Below are 20,040 nucleotides of genomic sequence, written 5' to 3'. Positions count from 1 at the left end.
ATGTCAATAGGGCTGTGAATCTGCTCTGGGTTCCAGTCAGAACTCTAGAGCTGTCCAAGGTGCTGAATCCAGTTTGGGGATATGGTTTAGCACATTGCACAGTAACTTCAGAGTTCTGACTGGAACCCAGGCCAGATCAACACTTCATGTCAAATCGTAATGATTACGCTATATCACCCTTGAGCATTTTAAAAGGCTGTCACACAGAGGAGGGCCAAGATGTCTTCTCGATCCTCCCAGAGTGCAGGGCACGGAATAATGGGCTCAAGTTAAAGGAAGCCAGATTCCACCTGGACATCAGGAAAAACCTCCTGACTGTTAGAGCAGTATCACAATGGAATCAGCTACCTAGGGAGGTTGTGGGCTCTCCCACCCTAGAGGCCTTCAAGAGGCAGCTGGACAACCATCTGTCAGGGATGCTTTAGGGTGGATTCCTGCATCGAGCAGGGGGTTGGACTCAATGGCCTTGTAGGCCCCTTCCAACTCTGCTATTCTGTGATTCTATGATTCTATACCTCGTAGGCAGCGCAGTGACATTTGTTGCAGCATGAAAGTGGAATGTGCTCCAACAGTTATCAGTACACTTCAGTGCCACTATAAAGCAGTAGTGTAGATTTACCTCTGGAGCGGATTCACTGCCCCACTGACATGGGACCCACCAGCCCTTCCACTGTGCTCAACCCTTTCTGCAGTCAATTGCAGTAAAGGACCCAGGAAGGGAGAGAGGTGCACTCCTAAGACACCCCCCCCCACATACATAATGTAGATGTGGACGGGGCAGCAGGCCTGCAATTATTTGGCCTGCCATGTCTCGCTTGTCCTAGGCAGACCCATTGGTAATGCTGAACATCCCTGGTCATGATCTCTTCTTGCCACTCGGTGGCGGTAGAAGCTGCAGAATCAGATAAGTGTGCCTGCTGCTAGCTACATCATTACTTGAAGTCTAGGTGATTTAGATGAGAGACAGTAATGGGAGTGGTTGTCTCCACAGTGCCTTGTTGCTAGGCTGAACTTGCTAGGGTTAAAGGTAGTTTTGCAGTAGCCTTGAATATAACTCGTTCTTAGAGATGAAGGCATCAACTGACATTTTTCTTGGCGGGGAGGAAGCAACTCAGAGTCCTGAAACACCTTAAAGAGTTGCACATTTATTGTAACATGTAAGTTGGAAATTAATGGTCTAGCTGATCTGTTATGGAGCCATTCCAGGCCTGTGTTCAGGATTTCAAACAACAGCAACAACAAACACTGCAGACTAACGAAGTTGTTTTGAGCCAAAGTTATCCATGTGAACAGAAGAAGAAGAGCTGCCCACTTTAGCGCCATTTGAATCAGGGTGTGTGCCGGCACCCAATCCTACTCTGAAAAACGATCAGCGTGTCTTACGTGATGGGAGAAAATCCTTGTGTCGTTCTATGTGGGGCCACCAGGTGTCAGTGCAGCCCGCATGTCAGAGAGGGTGGAGTCCAGCCGCCCCGGTTGTCAATATAGTAAGGAAGGGTGCATTATGGGCAGCTCACCAGCTCGGGGTGCAGTAGGACAAGAAATGTACAATTAATAAACCAAACACACACGGCTCAAGTAACTGAGCCGAGCTAGACCAGACGTGGGACTGATTTCTTTTACAAGCCGCTCTGAGGGAGCCCTGGCATGCGTCCCCCAAATTGCACCGTCCCCCAAGTCTCTGTTTTCTCTAGTGGTGCAAATAGCAGTGGCTGAGAGGAGGGTGCGATCCACTCTGAGTGCCTCCCCCCACCCAGCTTTATTCCAGAAAAAGGAGGGAGATGGGTCTCCGACATCTTGCCTAGCATGGTCTTCAGGGCGGCTGCTGGACAGCCTGGGAAGTACATTTGAAAATAATAATGATAATAATAATAATAATATATTTATTTGTTACCCGCCTCTCCCTCTGGATCGAGGCGGGGTACAACTCAAATAAAAACACCAAAAATGCTGTGAGTGGCCTCAAGCCTTGAGATGGAGCAGGCTAGAGAAAGAGCCATGCTGCCTCGCCCCTGCGCACCGTGCTCAGTGCACTGGGTGTGAGCCACAAATGACCTAGGAAGAGGGCCCTTAGCGTCGCAGCGTCCGCTTTCAGGAACTGCCTACCCTACAGATTAGTCAGGCGCCAATCCTTCTGGGTTTATGGCACCTACTGGAAACATATTTTCCCCAACAAGCATTCCCAGGAAGGTCATATAATCTTCCGTGTGCAACAACACTGTTCAGTATTTAATTATGATCTTATGTCACAATCTGTACATCGCGTCGAGATTTCTTTTAATGCCATAAATCTCAGCTACCGCGGCCATGTTCTGTTGTACGTAGAATGCAGTGTATTGGTGTGGGGAGGAAGCCTGAGAAAGTGCTGCCTTCCCACATGACAACAAACAAACCGAACCACTCTGCCATGAGCTGTACTGGTGGCTAACTTTTATTTCCTGGGAGTGGACCAGAAAGGAGACGTCCTCTCTCTGGTCCAAATCCCAGGATCCACCTATAAGAGCCAATAAGCGATGCTGATCATCTCCTTTAAAGCTCCCTGATCACAGAAAGCCTGTGCTGCGGCCCAGAACTGCCGTGCGGTCTTCCAGACAGTCACATAACTGCAAATGCACAGTAGCCTCTTCCTCCTCATCCAACCTCCCACATGTTGGTGCAAAGAGGGTCCCAGCCACAGTTTCCAGGAGGAAATCCACGACCCTCAAACCAATAGTAAACTGGTTTACATGTAGTTTATAGAAAGACTTCAATTTCCTGTGGATGAGGACACCCTGTGCCTGTTTGCCTACCGAAGACTAAAAAGTCAAGGTTCTTCAGAAGGAGCGACATGTATAAAAAGAAGTTGGAATTTGTAACGTCAAACAAATTCTGTGAGTCAAATGCATTTTCTAGCTGGTGCCTCAAACTGGAGAAATGTTTTATTCACCATGCATTGGTTTCAAGTTTTTGCTATTTAAAACTGGCAAATTCAGCACTTGATTCATATACTGGCAAATTGAACACTTGATTCAGACTATACCATCTAAAGCTGACCCAACATTTCAAACCAATTTGATGTTGTTTGAGAACACTGGGACTTTCAACATGGCTTGACTACTCGACAGAAGGGGCTTCCTAAGGGAAGGAGTACCATACTTTCGACACCACTATCTTGTAGGCCCTGTCATGCTTCCCTCAGCTGGCTGAGCCTATGAGACTAAGTGGGACTGGAGCAACGCCTCTGATGATGAATGTATTTCATACATTGTGTTGGGTAGCCGGGTTCATAGGGGAGAAGATAGTCCTTCAAATCATTGTGTTGGGTAGCCGGGTTCATAGGGGAGAAGATAGTCCTTCAAATCAGTCCATTCAGGGCTTTACAGGTAATAATCTGCACATGGAATTGTGCCTGGAAATAAACTGGATGCTAGCACAACTCATGGAACACCAGACTCTTGTGCGCTACAAAGGTGATCTTAGCCAATACTCTGGCTGCTATTTTCACAGCCTGTTGGCTTGCTTCCATGTGTATGCGTGTGCATGCTGGTTGTAGTCATGTGGTAGCATAAGCAAGGCACTCTGCACAAGTTCAGAGGCTCAGTCTTGCCTTCATTAGTGTTTCACATACTCAAAGCTTGAGGTCTAGCTCTGAAAACACAGTCCAGCACCAACTCAGTCCTGGTCAGTGTTTGCTGCAGGATGCTGAAGGCCCTTGAGAAGACAACCTCTGTGGGCCTTCTTAGCCTAGAAGGAGCAGAGCATGCAAACCATGAATTCTCTCACTTGGTTTCTCAAGCCTGGTACCAGCACGTGGTACCATAAGGCAGGTGCCACCGCCTCAGTGGGCCCACCCCTGTGTCTGCCCTGGACACCCCTTTAACTACCCCTCCCCCCAGCATTCTGGTCAGTCCTGGGTGATGGGGTCCAAGAACCACCATTTTGATTACACGCAGTGCTCCTGATGTAGCAATGCTCTGGGGCATTGTGGGGAATTAAAATGGCAGCTCCCAAACTTAGCCGCCTAGTGCTGATCAGAGTGCTGCTGCTGCATGAGCTTGTCATGGCACACCCACAGAAGGAGGGCAGACTGCAGGAGGAGCAGGTCCACCAACATGGGAGGGACACCACCAAACGGCTCTGTGCCATGAGCCCCCTCCAACCTGGAGCAGGCTCTGGTGCCTCTGTTTCGGGTTTTCTTTCCCTGTTTGAAAACCTGTAGCATTTTCTGCTGAGGATCCAACATTCAAAGGTAAAGGAGGATCAGAGGCAGCTGCCAGAAGGAAAGCCGTTTGCTAAATACGATTCTCGCCAAGCAAAATGACCAGAGAGAGCTGGCTGTGGCACTCTCTTTGCCTTTGATGTAGGATTTAATCGGCAGCTGGTACCTCTGAGTCAAATGTTTGGCATTGAACCCAACACAGGGGGAAAGAAGCAATCGCTCAGAACATTTGCAAAGGCAGGCCTACCATTGCTTTCCAGGCCTCCCTTTGAGACTTTGCAGGTGCTGTGTATGTGTGTGTCTCTCTCTGTGTGTGGAGCCCCCAGCTGCTTGGTGGGAAATGGTTGCAAACCACAAATTCAGTGCTATAGATTTATTGTTGCAACTTCACCCTGATCTTAAGCACATTTGCTTGTAAGGAAGCCCCTTTTCATCCCTGCAGAGCAGCCTTTCCCAGCCCAGTGCCCTCCAGATATGTTGGACTGCAACTCCCATCATTCTGGCTGAGAATAATAGGAGTTGCAGTCCAACATTTCTGGAAGACGCAAGGTTAAGTTCACTTCCAAATACATGTGCTTAAAGTGGACAGTGTCCATGAAAGTTTATGCCAGAGTAAGTGTGTTAGTCTTTACTCTGCCTTAAGACTCCTTCGTTGTGTTTTGCACAGACTTACACAGCCACCCCTCTGGAAGGTGCTTGAGATGGCCGCTATAGAGCCAGTCTACACATTCTGGAAAAAACCCAAAACCACAGGCCTCTGAGCTCTTCTAATACAGTGCCACTTTAGATTCGAGGTGCACATGTGTACGTCAAGGGCTTGTAGGTTTGAATGCTCCCCCTTGAAATAATCTCCTTGCACACTGCAGACTTAACAGGGCTAAAACCTGTCACCCTGAAAAGCTAGCTCTCCGCTTACAGGGCATGTGTTGGGAAGACAGCACAAGAGGCTCCACGTTTCTTATTTATTTAAACTGCCTTTTATTAATGGTTTCAAGGTGGTTTGCAGAAATGAAAACCACAAGCAAATCAACAATAAATACATACAAACAATGTTAACCTAAAGATTGAAGAAAAAGTGTGGGCCCCGAAGGGGTTTACACCCCAAATCCCCTGAGCTTCAATGGCTTGTTTCAATGAACTCTTCCTTAGCACCTGTTGACAGATCATCTGTCCTCCAGTGTTTTTAGAAGTGCAATCACCAGGATACCTGCAAGGCTCACTGGAAGCTGCCTTATATTCATAGAATCATAGAATAGTAGAGTTGGAAGAGGCCTATAAGGCCACCGAGTCCAACCCCCTGCTCATTGCAGGAATCTACCTTAAAGCATTCCTGACAGATGGTTGTCCAGCTGCCTCTTGAATGCCTCTAGTGTGGGAGAGCCCACCACCTCCCTAGGTAATTGGCTCCATTGTCATACTGCTCTAACATCAGGAAGCTTTTCCTGATGTCAGCCAGAATCTGGCTTCCTGTAACTTGAGCCCATTATTCCGTGTCCTGCACTCTGGGAGGATCGAGAAGAGATCCTGGCCCTCCTCCGTGTGACAACCTTTCAAGTATTTGAAGTGGGCTATCATGTCTCCCCTCAGTCTTTTCTTCTCCAGACTAAACATGCCAGTTCTTTCAGAGTTAAGGCATTAGTCTATCCAGTGGAGCTGGTGGCGCTGATGTCTGTGTTTCAGCCAGAACCAGTCAGAACTCCAAAGGAACTATCCAAAATGCCAAACCAACTTTGAGGTTTGGGTTCAGTGCCTTGGATAGCACTTTAGAGTTCTGACTGAAGCCCAGAGCAGATTCACCGCCCCACTGATGTTGGAACCACCAGCCTCCACTGTTCTTATGGCTCTCTCAGGGTCAGTTTGTGCCCCCAGGCTGGCTTCCTGTTGCTGCTGAGACTGGTGGCCAAACCTGGGAGGAATTGGAATCAGACTCAAGCAGCGACTGGAGTGCTGGGCGAATGGCTGCCTAAACACAATGCGTACGGCAGCAGAGTGCAGCACTGAAAAAGTCCCTGCCCTTCGCCCACAGGGACTTGCCCTGGCTCACTCACTATCAGTGGTACCTTAGATCACGGCTCAGGGGCAGAAGTCCCCGTCCCCACCCTGCAGATTGAGCAGGGGGGCTCAATTTGAAGGAAAGGAAGCAATACATGGTGATTGAATCCAGATTTATGCTGGATCAACTGGGCTGACGGAAGTGGACTTCCCTGTCACCTCCTGCCCATTGCAGCCCCCTGAAAATGCTGCACAGAGTCAGGAGACCCTTCTGAATGGGGTGAGAAGGGGACCTGCATCTACCCATTAAGTCCAGAGTCTAAAATTTCCTAACAGTATTAGTGCTGATATAGGGTGACCATATTTGGGAAACCAAAAAAGAGGACACCTAGTGTGTGTGTGGGGAAGCAGCTTTCTGAGTCCTGCAGAAAGTACGTTATTCCCCCGCCACCTTAAAGAACCCGATTGGAGTGGAGGAGGGGAAAGGATTTCATTCTGTACCACCACCATCCACTCCAATGGGGGCCTTTTCTATAATGTCCACGAATGACCCACTTTCCCCTTTAAGACCTCAATTGGAGCTCGGGATGGGGGAATGATGTGCCTCAAGAAAGCATGTCATTCCCTCCTGCCATGCTAATGGCAGCCTTAAAGGGGAAGGTGTGTCATTCCAGGACATTATTGAAAATTATAGAAAATCCCCCCTGACACCATGGAAAGAACAAAAACCAGGACAAATCCGGGGAAATCCTGACAGTTGGTCACCCTAGCTGATAATATGAATGGATTATTCTCGTAAATGAGTGAATTAAGGGGCCCAAAGAAAGATAGCTATCAATGGCTACTAGTCCTGATGGCTATATACTATGTCCGGTATCTGAGGCAGTATGTCTATGTACACCAGTTGCAGGGGAACATGGACCAGAGGGTGCTGTTGAACTCATATCCTGCTTGTGGGTTTTCCATGGACAGCCGGGACCAACTTGGGGAAGGCTGCCTTCAATTGTTAAGGAGAAATACGTGTTGTGGTTTCCAAAAATCCTTAGCAAGGCCTGCCATCCATTGGAACCTTACTATACCCTACTATAAGGAACGGCTGTCTCACACAGGTGAAATCAAGTGTGTCTCCTAGAAATATTTGGGGAACAGGCAGTGAAGCCATCTTGGAGGGGATCCAGTGATCTGGATTTATGGAAATGGCTTTTCAGAAAGGGGAGGAAGGCAGCACTAAGCCACGAAGACACAGGTTCCTCTCAGGCGCTGGGCGGGGTTGCTGTTTGCTCATAACTCACACGAAAAGGAGTATTTGGCTGGCTGCCACTGTTTGGCCCTGAGGGGAGAGAAAAGCTGTGTGGGTGGGAGCAGTGTTCGCTCTCTTTCTCCCTCTTCGCCAGGCCCTGCAGTGAGGAACTCAAGCAAGGTGGCAGGTTGAGGCACACATTCTTGTTTCTGCTTCAACAGTGAAATGACGAACTAGAGCAAAAACGAGCTTGGGATGAGCCCTCTCCTGTGTGAGGCAAAAGGCCAGTCAAACCTTTCACCGCCACAATCTACTTCAGCCAGTGTGTCTGTCCAGAGGAGTCAAAACAATTGGAAAAGTGGGGAGCCTGAGGGGAAAAAAAGTATTGCGGTTTCTTTAGACCAGGACCGGCCCTACCATTTGGCACAGTGAAACAGCTGCTTCAGGCTTCAGGCAGCAGTTGCTGGGGAGCAGCAGCAAGATGTTGGAGAACAGAGCTGTGTGTACAAAATGGCCGGCCCTGCATTCTCTAAGCTAGCCTGCTGCCCCCAGGTGCAGCAGAAGACGCTGCTCCATTACCAGTGTTGAAGTAAGAGCCAACTGCCGGTTTGGTCAGTTTTTATCTGTGGAATGAGAGGGAAAGAGGGCGCCAACTTGTCCTTCACCTCTGGCAGCAAAATGTCTTGGACCGGCCCTGTTTTAGGCCTCTGCCTTCAGCCTCATTCCTCCTCCCCACTCAGGGCTGGCCCAACACATTTTGCTGCCTGAGGCGGAACAGGAAATCTCCCTCCCCACCAGCCCCATCAAGGTAAATAATACCCAATTTACTTTGGCACCTCAGCAATAATAAAAAATTGAAATATTTAATCATTGACTGCCCTCTCATGGCACCTAAAATGAGCTGCCTGTGGCAGCCACCTCCAGAGTAATTTTTCCCACCTTCCTCGCTGTTTACTTTGTACCCTTTGTACTCCTTCATCAGCCCATTCTACACCTTTCTCAAGCCCTCTCCATTTCCTTCCAGTTTCCCTTTCTCTTATCTGACTTCCCTGGACCCACACAATTCTTTTTTATGTGCTAAGCTGTGTCAGCATCTAAGGCAGGTTTTCCCAACCTGGTGCCCTCTAGATGTGTTGGACTACAGGTCCTATGCTGTCTGGGAATTATGGATGTAGTCCAACACAAGGCTGACCTCAGGTGATCACATGCAAAAAAGGAGAGAAGAGCTCCTGCATTTTGTGTAGAAAATGGCATGTGCGCTCTACGTGTGAGTTGAAACGTAGCTGTTGAAACGCCCTTGTCATGCAGCTGTTCAAGGGACAGGAGTCCAGGCTGACCCTCTGCACCTGAGCATCCAAGCACCTTATCTACATCAGCTCTTCTGATCAACTCCCCGCCCCCTGCCCATCCAGCAAAGAGGGATGCACACTTTTCCCAGCAAGCTCTTAGGCCGGATCTACACTATTGCTTTAAAGCGCTTTATAACAGTTTTATAGCGCTTTAAAGCAGTTAAAGCGCTTTAAAACGGCTATAAAGCTCTTTAAAGCAGTAGTGTAGATTCGGCCTTAGACTACTTTTATCTCAATGGGAAGCCTGGGGGCGGAGGAAATAATCAGCATGGTGCCAAGATAAAGAAAGATTCCAAGCCAGCCATTTCATAGGACTGGCCGGAGTCTTTCCTTTGCTCAAAATTTTAGTCCTAAGAGGTAAAAAATAACCCCCCCTCCTGAGATGCAAGGTACTATGGATAACGATCAGGGTGGCCTTTGTCCCTCCAACTCCAGTCTGTAGAGGCCAGGAGAGAGAGAGAGAGAGAGAGAGAGAAAACCAGGGTGGCCATATGGCCTCTTTTACAGAGGATAGTCCTCTATTTGAAGAGCTGTCCTACCCAAGTCTGGTTCAAAGATAAAGAACAACACTGGGCCTTGAAGACCCCATCAACAGCACCTAGACAGCAGACTGAGCAAGGCATACAGGTGCGTTCACCTACTCACAGCCTCCCACATTACGGTGTGACGTACTGTCTTTCTTTTAAAGTTATGATAATCATTTCTACATTTGCATCATACATATAAATTAGCACATACAATCTTTACATACATCTGTGTTCTCTCTTTTTTTGGTGATTCCTAAGTGGCCACCCGATCTGTTGGGAGCTTGCCCATTGCGCTTGATGGTTGATCATAGTAGGCGACTGGGAGTCAGTCTGCTTTAACAAATGGCTTCTTGCATCGCACAGCTCCAGAGGACCAACAGTTGACCCAGTTCATTGCAATGTCTTCTGGGATGCAACTATAACCAGGGGTGAACCAGGATCACCAAGAAAAAATGGAGCAGCCCAGCATGTCCAAATTCGGAAGACGCAAAGGAAGACACACTAGGAGGCAGAATCTGAGGACTTTGGAGTGGTGGGTGGCAAAGGTTGGCTTCCTTAAGGTCCAGAGTTTGGTACCTCCCTATGATTAATGCATCAAGGTTAGACCCAGTTGAGACAGACACAAATGAGGCACAAAAAGAAAGTCAGAAAAGGCTTTGTTAGCATATTATCTTAAGACTGCTTCTCTCTGAGAAAAGAAGATTTATGTGACCTGAGAAGGGCTGTGCCCATAGGAAGTCCAGGATAGGGGCCAGGATCTCACTGACAGAGTGAATGTGTATCTGGGTTATACCACTTCAGAATGGGAGAAGAGTTCACATACGAAAATAAAAATAATATTCCCCATACATAGAAATGTAACAAGTTTTGGAAAAATAGTTCTAGTCTACTTTTTTCCTGACATGCTAGTTTTCTATATGCATGGGTGTATATATATATATATATATATATATATATATATATATATATATATATTGCACAAGCACATACTTTCATGAGCAGAAGGTCACCTTCCCAAACATGAACAAAGCATTTTAGCTGATGGAACATTCTTTATGGAACAGGCAACATCTAGTTTTAGCTGATGCTTCAGTTTTTGCAGCACACACCCCAGCTTAGTCACTGATTAATGGGAAGAGTTGAGTCCTCTCTGCCTCTCTCTGGAGAGGATTCTGGGGCCCTGCCCAGGGCGTTCCTCCTCTTTCAGGTCTTGCCAAGGTGTTAATGCAGGTGGGAAGAGATGTTTGTATAACCTGAGCTGCCTGCCGCACCCTACCAGGGAACTGGCCATGATTTTTAACCATATAAGGAAGAAAATTGCAGCATGGTTGTTTTTGCAAGAGCTGTAGCTGTAGATGGCTACTGAGGCCAACGCACCTGTGACCTCCAACTCTGTTGAGATGATAACATTTTGCCAGGCATGGGATGGAAAGAGAGTCGGAGGGTCTGCCAGGGCTATTGAAGTTTGTGGATGAATCTGACCCACATCTTTTGAATACAGGCCCTGAAGAGGGACTGCATCTGTTAGACTGCACCATCCACCCCTTTCCTCAAACCTGAAAATGAGGATGATGCCGCCAGAAAGGCTTTGCATGGATCCAAATGCACGTCCCCGAAGTGGGGCAAATGGTCTTGCTAAAACTGAAACTACCAAAACACATGGAGGTAGGAATCCCAATATAAAATCCATGAGTGGTCACAATGGTTGCACTGAGGTGGTTGAGCTGGATGGCTCATGTGTGGCCTCATTTGGCTTTCCGTAAGAACAACAAAAAATTGCCCCAGTGGAGCACGTCAAAAGATCTACGTCATCCCACACTTTCACAAAGGAAGCTACCTCATACCAAGTCAAACCATTGCTCCCAGTGTGACGCAGTATTGTCTGCACTGGTTGGAAGCAGCTCTCCAGGGTGTGAGACCGGAATCTTTGCCATCCCTGCCTGGAGTGGCTGAGGACTGAACCTGAGACCTTCTGCATGCAAATCCATGTGTTCCACCACTGAACTGTTCCGCCCTTGGAGAAAGTGGTCAGCCAGTACCTTGCTTTACAGATAATAACCCTCTTTTTCAGCCTCGTGTGGCGCAGAGCGGTAAAGCAGCAGTTTCTGCAGCTGAAACTCTCCCCACGGCCTGAGTTCCATCCCAGCGGAAGCTGGTTTCAGGCAGCCGGCTCGGGTCGACTCAGCCTTCCATCCTCCCTAAGTCGGTAAAATGAGTACCCAGTTAGCTGGGGGAAAGGTAATAACGGCCGGGGAAGGCAACGGCAAACCACCCCGCTATAAGGCCTGCCAAGAAAACGTCAGCGAAAGCTGGCGTCCCTCCAAGAGTCAGTAATGACTCAGTGCTTGCACGAGAGGTTCCTTTCCTTTCCCTTCAGGGATAGGCAACCTGGTGTCTTCCAGATATGTCTTCCCCACAAGCCCTAACCATTTGGCATGCTGACTGGGGCTTATGGGAATTGTAGTCCAAAACATCTGGAGGATTTGCCTATCTTTGCTCTATTTGAAGTCATCTAATTGAAGGGCTGCCCAGTCCAATCTGGTCTAAAGAACCCTAAGAAGGTAGAGCAGCAGCGGGGTTGAAGTTGCCCATCAGCCGTGAGCACCTGGACAGAAGACTGAGCAGCAGGCACACAGGTCAACAGGTTACAGTCTTCCCCACTATGGTGAGGTGTCTTGTGTTTCTATTTTAATGATATCATTATAAATTAGCATATGCAATTTTTATGCAAATCTGCCCTCATATCCTCTTTTCCTGCAATATATTAGTGGTCACCCAATCAGCCACCAAAGGCTCTCTAAAAAGTCACACATGGGGTCCTGCAGCCCTGGCTGTCAGCCTCGTCTTGTCTCCAGCACCTCTTAATCAGAGACATACTGGCAAAGAGAGGCTCCATTTTTAGCCATTGAAGACAGACCCTCTCCTCCTCCTCCTCCTCCTCCTCCTCTTCCACCATGTGTCTAATCCTTCGTAAAAATGGCCACTGCCGCATCTTGTGGTAGTGAGTTCTATACATCTGTGTATAAGGAGAGTGACGTTTTGCTTGTCCTGCTCCTACAACCGACCCATTTCACTGGATGACTCTGGCCCTTTCTACACCTAAGGATTATCTCAGGAAAATGGAGGGATCGTCCCTGCCTGCTCCTGGGATCCCCTGTGTGTCATTTACATGCACAGGGATGATTCCAGGATGATCCCTGGAAAAAAAGGCAGGTTTAGAAACAGCCTCTGTGTCTTAAAAGAGAAACATGTATTTCATCATTCCATAAGCTTCTCTTACACTCCTCCTTTTGCCACTAACACCCCCACACACACAAGTAATACTTTGCACATCTTGACCCCACGGCTCCCAGACACTGACATCGCTCTCCCCGTGCTCAGCTCAGCTTCGTGTGCCTGTGCCTCAGCTTTGCCTTGACGAAGGGAGGGAGGGGGACTAGAGAAAAGCGCTGAGCGAATGGTTTGGTGTCAGCTATCCAACGCCTGCAGGTCCCTGCTGCAGGCATCCAGAGGAGGTGCTGGGAAGCACTTTCACATGCCTGTGCATGAGTTTCAGCCCTACAAGTCCCAAGCACAAAGAATGAGGGAGTTTCCTAGGGCGGCTGCCGAGTTCCCAGGTTCATACCATGAGTCACGCAGAGGCTGGCAACTCCTGGCATTGTGGCCCAACAAAAGATTTGGCAAGAGGGCCCATGAGGCCGCCCATCAATACAGGCCGCCCTGTACCAAGGGGATCTTGTTCAGCACTTGGTGGAGCTCAATGAGGGGTTCCTCATAAGGCTGATTTCCCTTTCAAATCTACTTTCCCAAGGCAGGTACGTTCTTGGGCAAAGTTAAGGTTAGTTGGATAATACCCTTCTGTGCTTGAAACCTCTTTCTGCAGCAGCGTCTCCATTTCTTCCTGTTCTCTGCTGGTTACCCAAATGGTGGCCTGGATTGCACTTGGACCAGAAGGGCATTTGGTCTTTTGTGCAGATGATCCATATGTGGTCTTGGTGGTTGTCAAGGAGTGAGAACCAATGCAGCAGAGAGGTATTGCAGACAACATTTACCAACTAACAAGTTAAGCCAGCCTATCCCTACTAGATGTTTTGGACTATAATTCCCATCACCCCCAGCCATCATGGCTATTGGTCAGGGATAAAAGGGTTTGTAGTTCATCTACAGGGAGCCAGGTTGGGGAAGACTGATACAAGCACCGTGTGCCTGTAGCTTTGTGGCAAGCAGCCCATTTGAAATGTGGAAAGGAAAATCTTACTGCTCCCGTATCCTCTGGATTTCTGATCTGGTGCAGAAATATAATAAGGTCCTCGTTACCACTTGGCACTGGACAGTACAGATGAGCAGAGTCTATGTGGCTATATGCAAGCTGTGGTCAGGTTACCACTTGGTAAATGATTGCCTTTACTCACCCAAAGACCTTGGGGTTTCTGAAAGGCTGGGCACATAAGTGGATGATACGATCATGGCAATGTTCCAGTTATCATGTCTCCTCCAGAGGGGCGTTTGTAACTTGTGGAAGGATGAAGGAGGGAGAGTTAAATGCTGGTTGATTGACTTGCAGGAGAAAAAGAATCCTTAAAGGACAGGGCAAGATGGCATGGCTGGGGTGACTTTTCGGTAGACCTAGAATCTCATGCCTACCGAAACACCCTGGGCGCTTCCAGATGAGGCTTTTATTGTGCAATCACCCTGCTTCACTCACAAAATGTTACAAGGAGTCTAGAAATCACCATCTTCCACTGGCAACCTTCCTGTGCTTTACCACCACTATTTCTGTCTTTTTTCTTATCACAAAAAAATCTGTTAATGAGGAAATTGCTGCAACTGTCTTTTGATTGGTAGCATTAGGAGCTCTCTGTCTGGAAACACCCCCTTATCCACATTTGTTAACCCTCTAACACAGCCATCTCCAACCTGATACCCTCCAGATGTGTTGCACTGCAATTGCCACCATCCCCAGTCAGCACAGCCATTGCTGGCTCATTGGCCCAAAAGAATAGTGAAGCAAGACTTTCCATTGCAGAAGCCATGCTGACTCTTCTTCAGCAAGGCTTGTTCTTCTATGTGCATAAACATTTTATATTTAATGTTCTGACAAATTTACACAGAACAGATATTAAGGTAGTTGGTCTGTAATTTCCTGCCTCCCCCCTGCCCTCAGTGCCTTTCTTCAAAGGATGACCTGTACCTTTAATAGTTGTACAGAGGATACTATTTCTCACCCTAGACAAAATTTCCTCTTGTGTCAGACAATTAAATGTTCAGTAGCTAAGTTATTTTGTCTGGAGATCTGATTGACTCATGGACTGATCAATGTGTTGCCCTCCAGATGTTTTGGCCTACAACTCCCATCAGCCCTAGCCAGCATAGCCAATGGTAAGGGATCATAGGAGTTGTTGCCCACCCCTAGACTAGAGGTAGCCTAATGATAATGTCCTCATCCAGCCCTACTTCTTGCACTTCTTCTGGACTGGCCAGGCCTGCTTCTTGAGCAAAATCTTCCAGGCAACAGCACTGGCCAGGCCAAACACAGCACATGAGATGCTGCATTTTACCTGGATAAGGCCCCTCCAAGGTAACCTCTTGCTTCCCACTTGGAGGGGCAGCCATCAGGTGGGAAGTGGCACCTACCTATCATATCCAACCCTGACATGGGGCCTGGCCACTTCAGCACCACCAAAAAAGAGGAAGTGCATAATCAAAATAGAGGCATACTATTTGCACACACTAATGCATATGTGTAGATGCAATAATTTAAATAGAAATCCAGTGCATCTCACCATAGTGGGGAGGATTGTGACCAGGTGACCTCAGTCTGCTGTCCAGCTGCTGAACAATGATGGGCAACTTCAAGGCCTCTGCCATCTCTCCTGTCTTACGGTTTACATTAGACCGGGACTGGGCAGCCCTTTAAACAGAGGGCACGTTCAAATAGAGGACTGTCCTCTGACAGCTCTTCAAACAAAGGACAGTTCTCTGTAAAGTAGGGCACCTGACCACCCTAGGCCGGACATGTCCTATGAGCCACCATGGGCCTTCTGTGGCTTAGAGCACCATGGGAAGGAGACCTAGTGGGTGCATTTCCCTCCCACACAGACACGTCCTCTCAGGGTTGGTTCCCCAAAAGGTGTGGAAAGCTACTACACACTCATGGAGCAACCGCAGCATTTCTGAATGTCTCGACTTGGGTGCGGCTTGCTGGGAAAGAATGCAGAAGCTTTGAAATCCTTGCCCATCCTGTAATTAATTTCCGTGCAAGTTTCAGCAAGGCTGATCTGGGGCCTCCCTAGCCCCAGGTGAAGTACAGAGGAAGGCGGCTGAGGCAAACGGAAGAAGCAAGAAAAAGCGCAGGCCCTTTCTGACAAAGGAACGAGCTGTGATTCACAGGGAGCTGGGCCTAATCCCCTGCAAGGCTGATGGACGGAGGGCCTTGCCAGCCCACCTGTTTAGGGCACGCATGCATGCTCTGGACGACTACGTCAAAAGGCAAAGCACATATTGCAGTAATAAATGTGATTCCCCAGCCAAAGGGGCCGTTGCAACGTGTCGTGCTGTCTAGAAAAAGCAAGGGGCCACTGGAAAATATCTGTTTTATAGGCAAGGGGTTCAACCCTGCCCACTAAAAGCATATTGGGTCACAAACCTGGGAAACGCCACCTCCCGACTCCCAGGAGAGCTCTGGCCAGTCCAAGCAGACATTACTGGGCAAGCTGGATCAATGGTCTGATTCAGTCTAAGGCTGCTCCATGTATTCAATGGGGTTGCACGACTGAGGATACTTTTGGTCAGTACCTGAGATGTTGCTGAGAATAAGCACATCCCACCCATCTGTCCTGCCAATGGCATTTTGTGACACCCCCCCCCCCCAAGACCAGTGTGATCGCTAACACACTTTTGGAGACAGCATGGTGTAGTGGTTAGAGTGCTGGACTAGGACTTAGGAGACTGACTCTTGGCTTAACCTACCTCACAGGGTTGTTGAGTGGGATAAAACAGAGGAGTACCATGTAAGCCACCTTGGGTTCCTTGCAAAAGGAAAAGAGGTAGGATACAAATGTAGTAATGGTAAATACTAAATACTACCAGCATTCAGCCTGCAGGATTCAGCCTGCAAAAGAGTAGTAAACAGTAAACAACGCCAGCATCCAGCCTGCCAGGACTGATGTTGACAACATCAGTTTCACACTGGGCTGCCCCACCTTCAGGTTTTGCCTTGAGATTAGTCCATTTTGGTTTCCGCATGATTTGTCTTTTCGTTGGTTGAGTTCTTCCATTTGCGTGTGTCGGAGATGAGTTCCCATCATCTAGTATTCTAGAAGAAAGGGTTGAGTGGGCAGCCGCCTTGCTCCCCACTCTCCGGAGCAAAGCTATTCCACTTGCAGCAAGGCCAGCCTATGACCCATCCCTGTGACCTGCTCCCGCAGATTGTAGCATTTTGCGCCTGTTTGCTGTCTTCTCACACTGGTTACCCTGTAGTTTCTTCCTTTTAGAGCAGAGTGGGCTGCAAGCACTCACACCAGCCTGTTTTACATCCCCTGCTGATCCACAAAGTGCCGCTACCACGGCACCAAATTCTGGCCATACAGTGGCAGCAGCAGAAGCAATGCAAGACGCATGTTCCCTTTACAATAAGGTGTGTGGTGAGCTCACGCTTTGTTTTAATGGCAGATCACGCTCTTCCGGTCTTCCAGGAGCTGATTTGCCTTTAAAACAAGGCACACGCTCACTACCCATCTTGTTTTAACATGGGGATGTGGCTTTTTTTGCCACTGCACTGCCAGAATTCAGTGGCGATTTTGTGATATGTCAGTGATTTCGGCAGCTGTGTGTGTGTGTGTGCAGTCCCCAGTGGGTGAAAAAATTGGTCCCTCGACCTCCAAAGTTGCCCACCCATTTCAGGGTAGGTTCAGGAGGAGCTCTTGCAGGATTGAGTCCTCACCCTGCCCCACAGAAAGCTAAAATGTGTCAGGAGGCAACCTTTGATCACCTGAACAATCTCTAAAGGGTCTGTTAAATATTAGCTAGATACTGTGGGTGCTTCTTATATTTTTATATGCAAGTTTAAACCCTCCCAAAATATATGTCTGTCAGCTTTGGAGAATCAAAAAAAGGGGTGGGGATATAGAGCTGGGCCACAGCTAGACCTACGGTTTATCCTGGGATCATCCAGGGTTCGCCCCTGCCTGAGCACTGGATCCCCTGTGTCACCTAGATGAACAGGTTGGACCCCTGGACGATCCTGGAATAAACCTTAGGTCTAGCTACGGCCATGGTTTCCTAATCTACCCTCACTTCCCATGACTTGTTTTATAGTCTTTTTAAACTATATAGTTCTTCTACAGAGTTTTATTTAAGTACTTTCATCCTCACCGTAGGCTACAGGAGTATGAACTTGTGTACAATTAGAGTAGGGATGGACAGATTTCGTTAAATCCATACTGTCTCTGTTGCACAGATGGTCAGGCATCTTTCGTTCCATCATCTGCTCACTGGCAGAATCAGATTGTTTTTTATAAGACTTTCGTTCCACTTGCACAAGGGTACAACCTGGCAGCCTGTGTTGGACTACAACTTCCATCATTGGTGTCGCTGCACACATTAACATGTGATGTGTAGTTAAGTTACCTTTTCTACAACCTCCATGGGCCATCTTGCTTGCAGAACTCTGTGCAGTGATTTACATAGGTTGAGTGGGAGGAGAGGAGCGGAGAGGGAACCAATGTGGTGTACTGGTTAGAGTGTTGGACTGGGAGTCGGGAGATCTGGGTTCGAGTCCTCACTTAGCCATGAAGCTCACTGGGTGACTTTGGGCCAGTCAGACTCTCAGCCCAACCTACATTACAGGGTTGTTGAGGTGAGGATAAAATTGGAGAGGAGGATGAGGATTATGTATGCTGCCTTGGGCTCTGTCTGTGCAAAAGGGTGGTGGCGCGAGTGTGATATAGATGTGACAATAAATAATGTATATGATCATGACTTGGGCCAGATCTACACCAAGCAGGATACTGCACTATGAAAGAGGTATGAAAGCAATATATAAGAGCAGTATGAAAGCAGCATATATCACCACACCTAAAAAAAGGATATTATTATAGAGCTGGAAAAAATACAGAAACGGGCAAGTAAAATGATTAAGGGGCTGGAGCATCTCCCCTAGGAAGGAAGGTTACATCCGCTGGGATTGTTTAGCTTGGAAAAAAGGAGGTGAAGGGGAGACATGATAGAGGTGTGCAAAATTATGCATGGTGCAGAGAATGTGAATAGGGAGACATTTTCCTCCCTCTCTCCAAATACTAGAACCCGGGGTCATCCCATGAAGCTGATTGGTGGGAGATCCAGGACAAATAAAAGGAAGGGCTTCTTCACACAGCACATAGTTAAATTATGGAACTCACTGCCACAGGATGTAGTCATGGCCACCAATTTGGATGGCTTTAAAAGGGGGTTGGATAAATTCCTGGAGGCAAAGGCTATCAATGGCTACTAGCCCTGATGGTTGTGTGGTATCTGCAGTATTCGAGGCAACAAGCCTGTGTGCACCAGTTGCTGGGGAACATGGGTGGGAGGGTGCTGTTGCACCATGTCCTTCTTGTTCATCCCTGGCTGATGGCTGGTTGGTCCCTGGGCATGATCCAGCATGGCACTTCTTACGTTCTTAAGAGGCAGAAGCCACACTACTGCTTTAGAGTGGTATTGAAGTGCACTGACAACAGTTGGGGCCCACTGACACATACCATATACCGCTTTCATAGTGCTCTATCCTGCATGGTGTAGATTAGGCCCAGGAGTGTCTGCACTGGCGTATGCTCTCTACTCTTGTACAGTCTTTATGCAATGTCTTGGAAATAAAATACATTCAACAGCACAATGCTTGGAAAGCACCCATCAAGTGCAGTCTGCCAGACTAAAGTCTGTTATTTTGAAGTGTGTGAGTGGATGTGGGTCACAGGGCATCTAATTTCATGAATGTTCCTGTGGGACTTTCCTCTTCTACATGGTGAAGCAGCAGTTTGGCGCCACCTCTGGGCAGGTACTGATATTGCATGTAGACCCACGCCCTGCACACCTGCGCTCCCTCCTAAAGAATAGCAGAAGAGGGTAATTGCAAAGCCAGCACAGGAAAAGGACTAGAGAGATAAAATCGGTAACCTCCTGCTTATTAAAACAGATACAGTTTGGGACTTCAAGTAGCTAGAGTCCTATAGTTTCCAGGCACTGGACTTTAGACAACTCAAACTGTTTCATGACCTTTACCCTATCCTAGTGCACAGAGATAAGAATAATGTATAGTGCATAAAGCAGCTTGTAAGGACATATTTACAGTGGCATTACAGACTCAGGCAAACCTACACACCAAGGCCGTATATAACGTGAGACCTATCAAGCTGAATGCTGCCCCCAGCCCCAGATTGTGGCCTGCAGGTGCTTGTTTTGGCAGTGGCAGGCAGGCCGAAAAAGGCAGGAGCTGCATCAAGTCTCTGCTGGGCTATGTTTGACCTTTTGGTGTGCAAGCTCTCTGGGTTTCCATCTGATCTACACAAATTTGGGTCCATGTTAGTTTGCTGGCGTGCAGGTCTTTTGAACCCCAGGGCCTCCCCTCTCAACACAGCGACATCTGCAAGTGTTGCCATGGAATATGGAAGGGGTATTGATTATGCATTTATTTGGTACACACATCCTACTTCCCTTCCACGATGGAATCCAAAGCAACCTCAATGGGTTTCCAGATGG

Source organism: Elgaria multicarinata, chromosome 11, assembly GCF_023053635.1.
Source record: "Elgaria multicarinata webbii isolate HBS135686 ecotype San Diego chromosome 11, rElgMul1.1.pri, whole genome shotgun sequence".
Taxonomy (NCBI): Eukaryota; Metazoa; Chordata; class Lepidosauria; order Squamata; family Anguidae; genus Elgaria; species Elgaria multicarinata.
The sequence above is the reverse complement of the archived record's forward strand: the minus strand, read 5'-3'. Positions refer to the sequence as shown.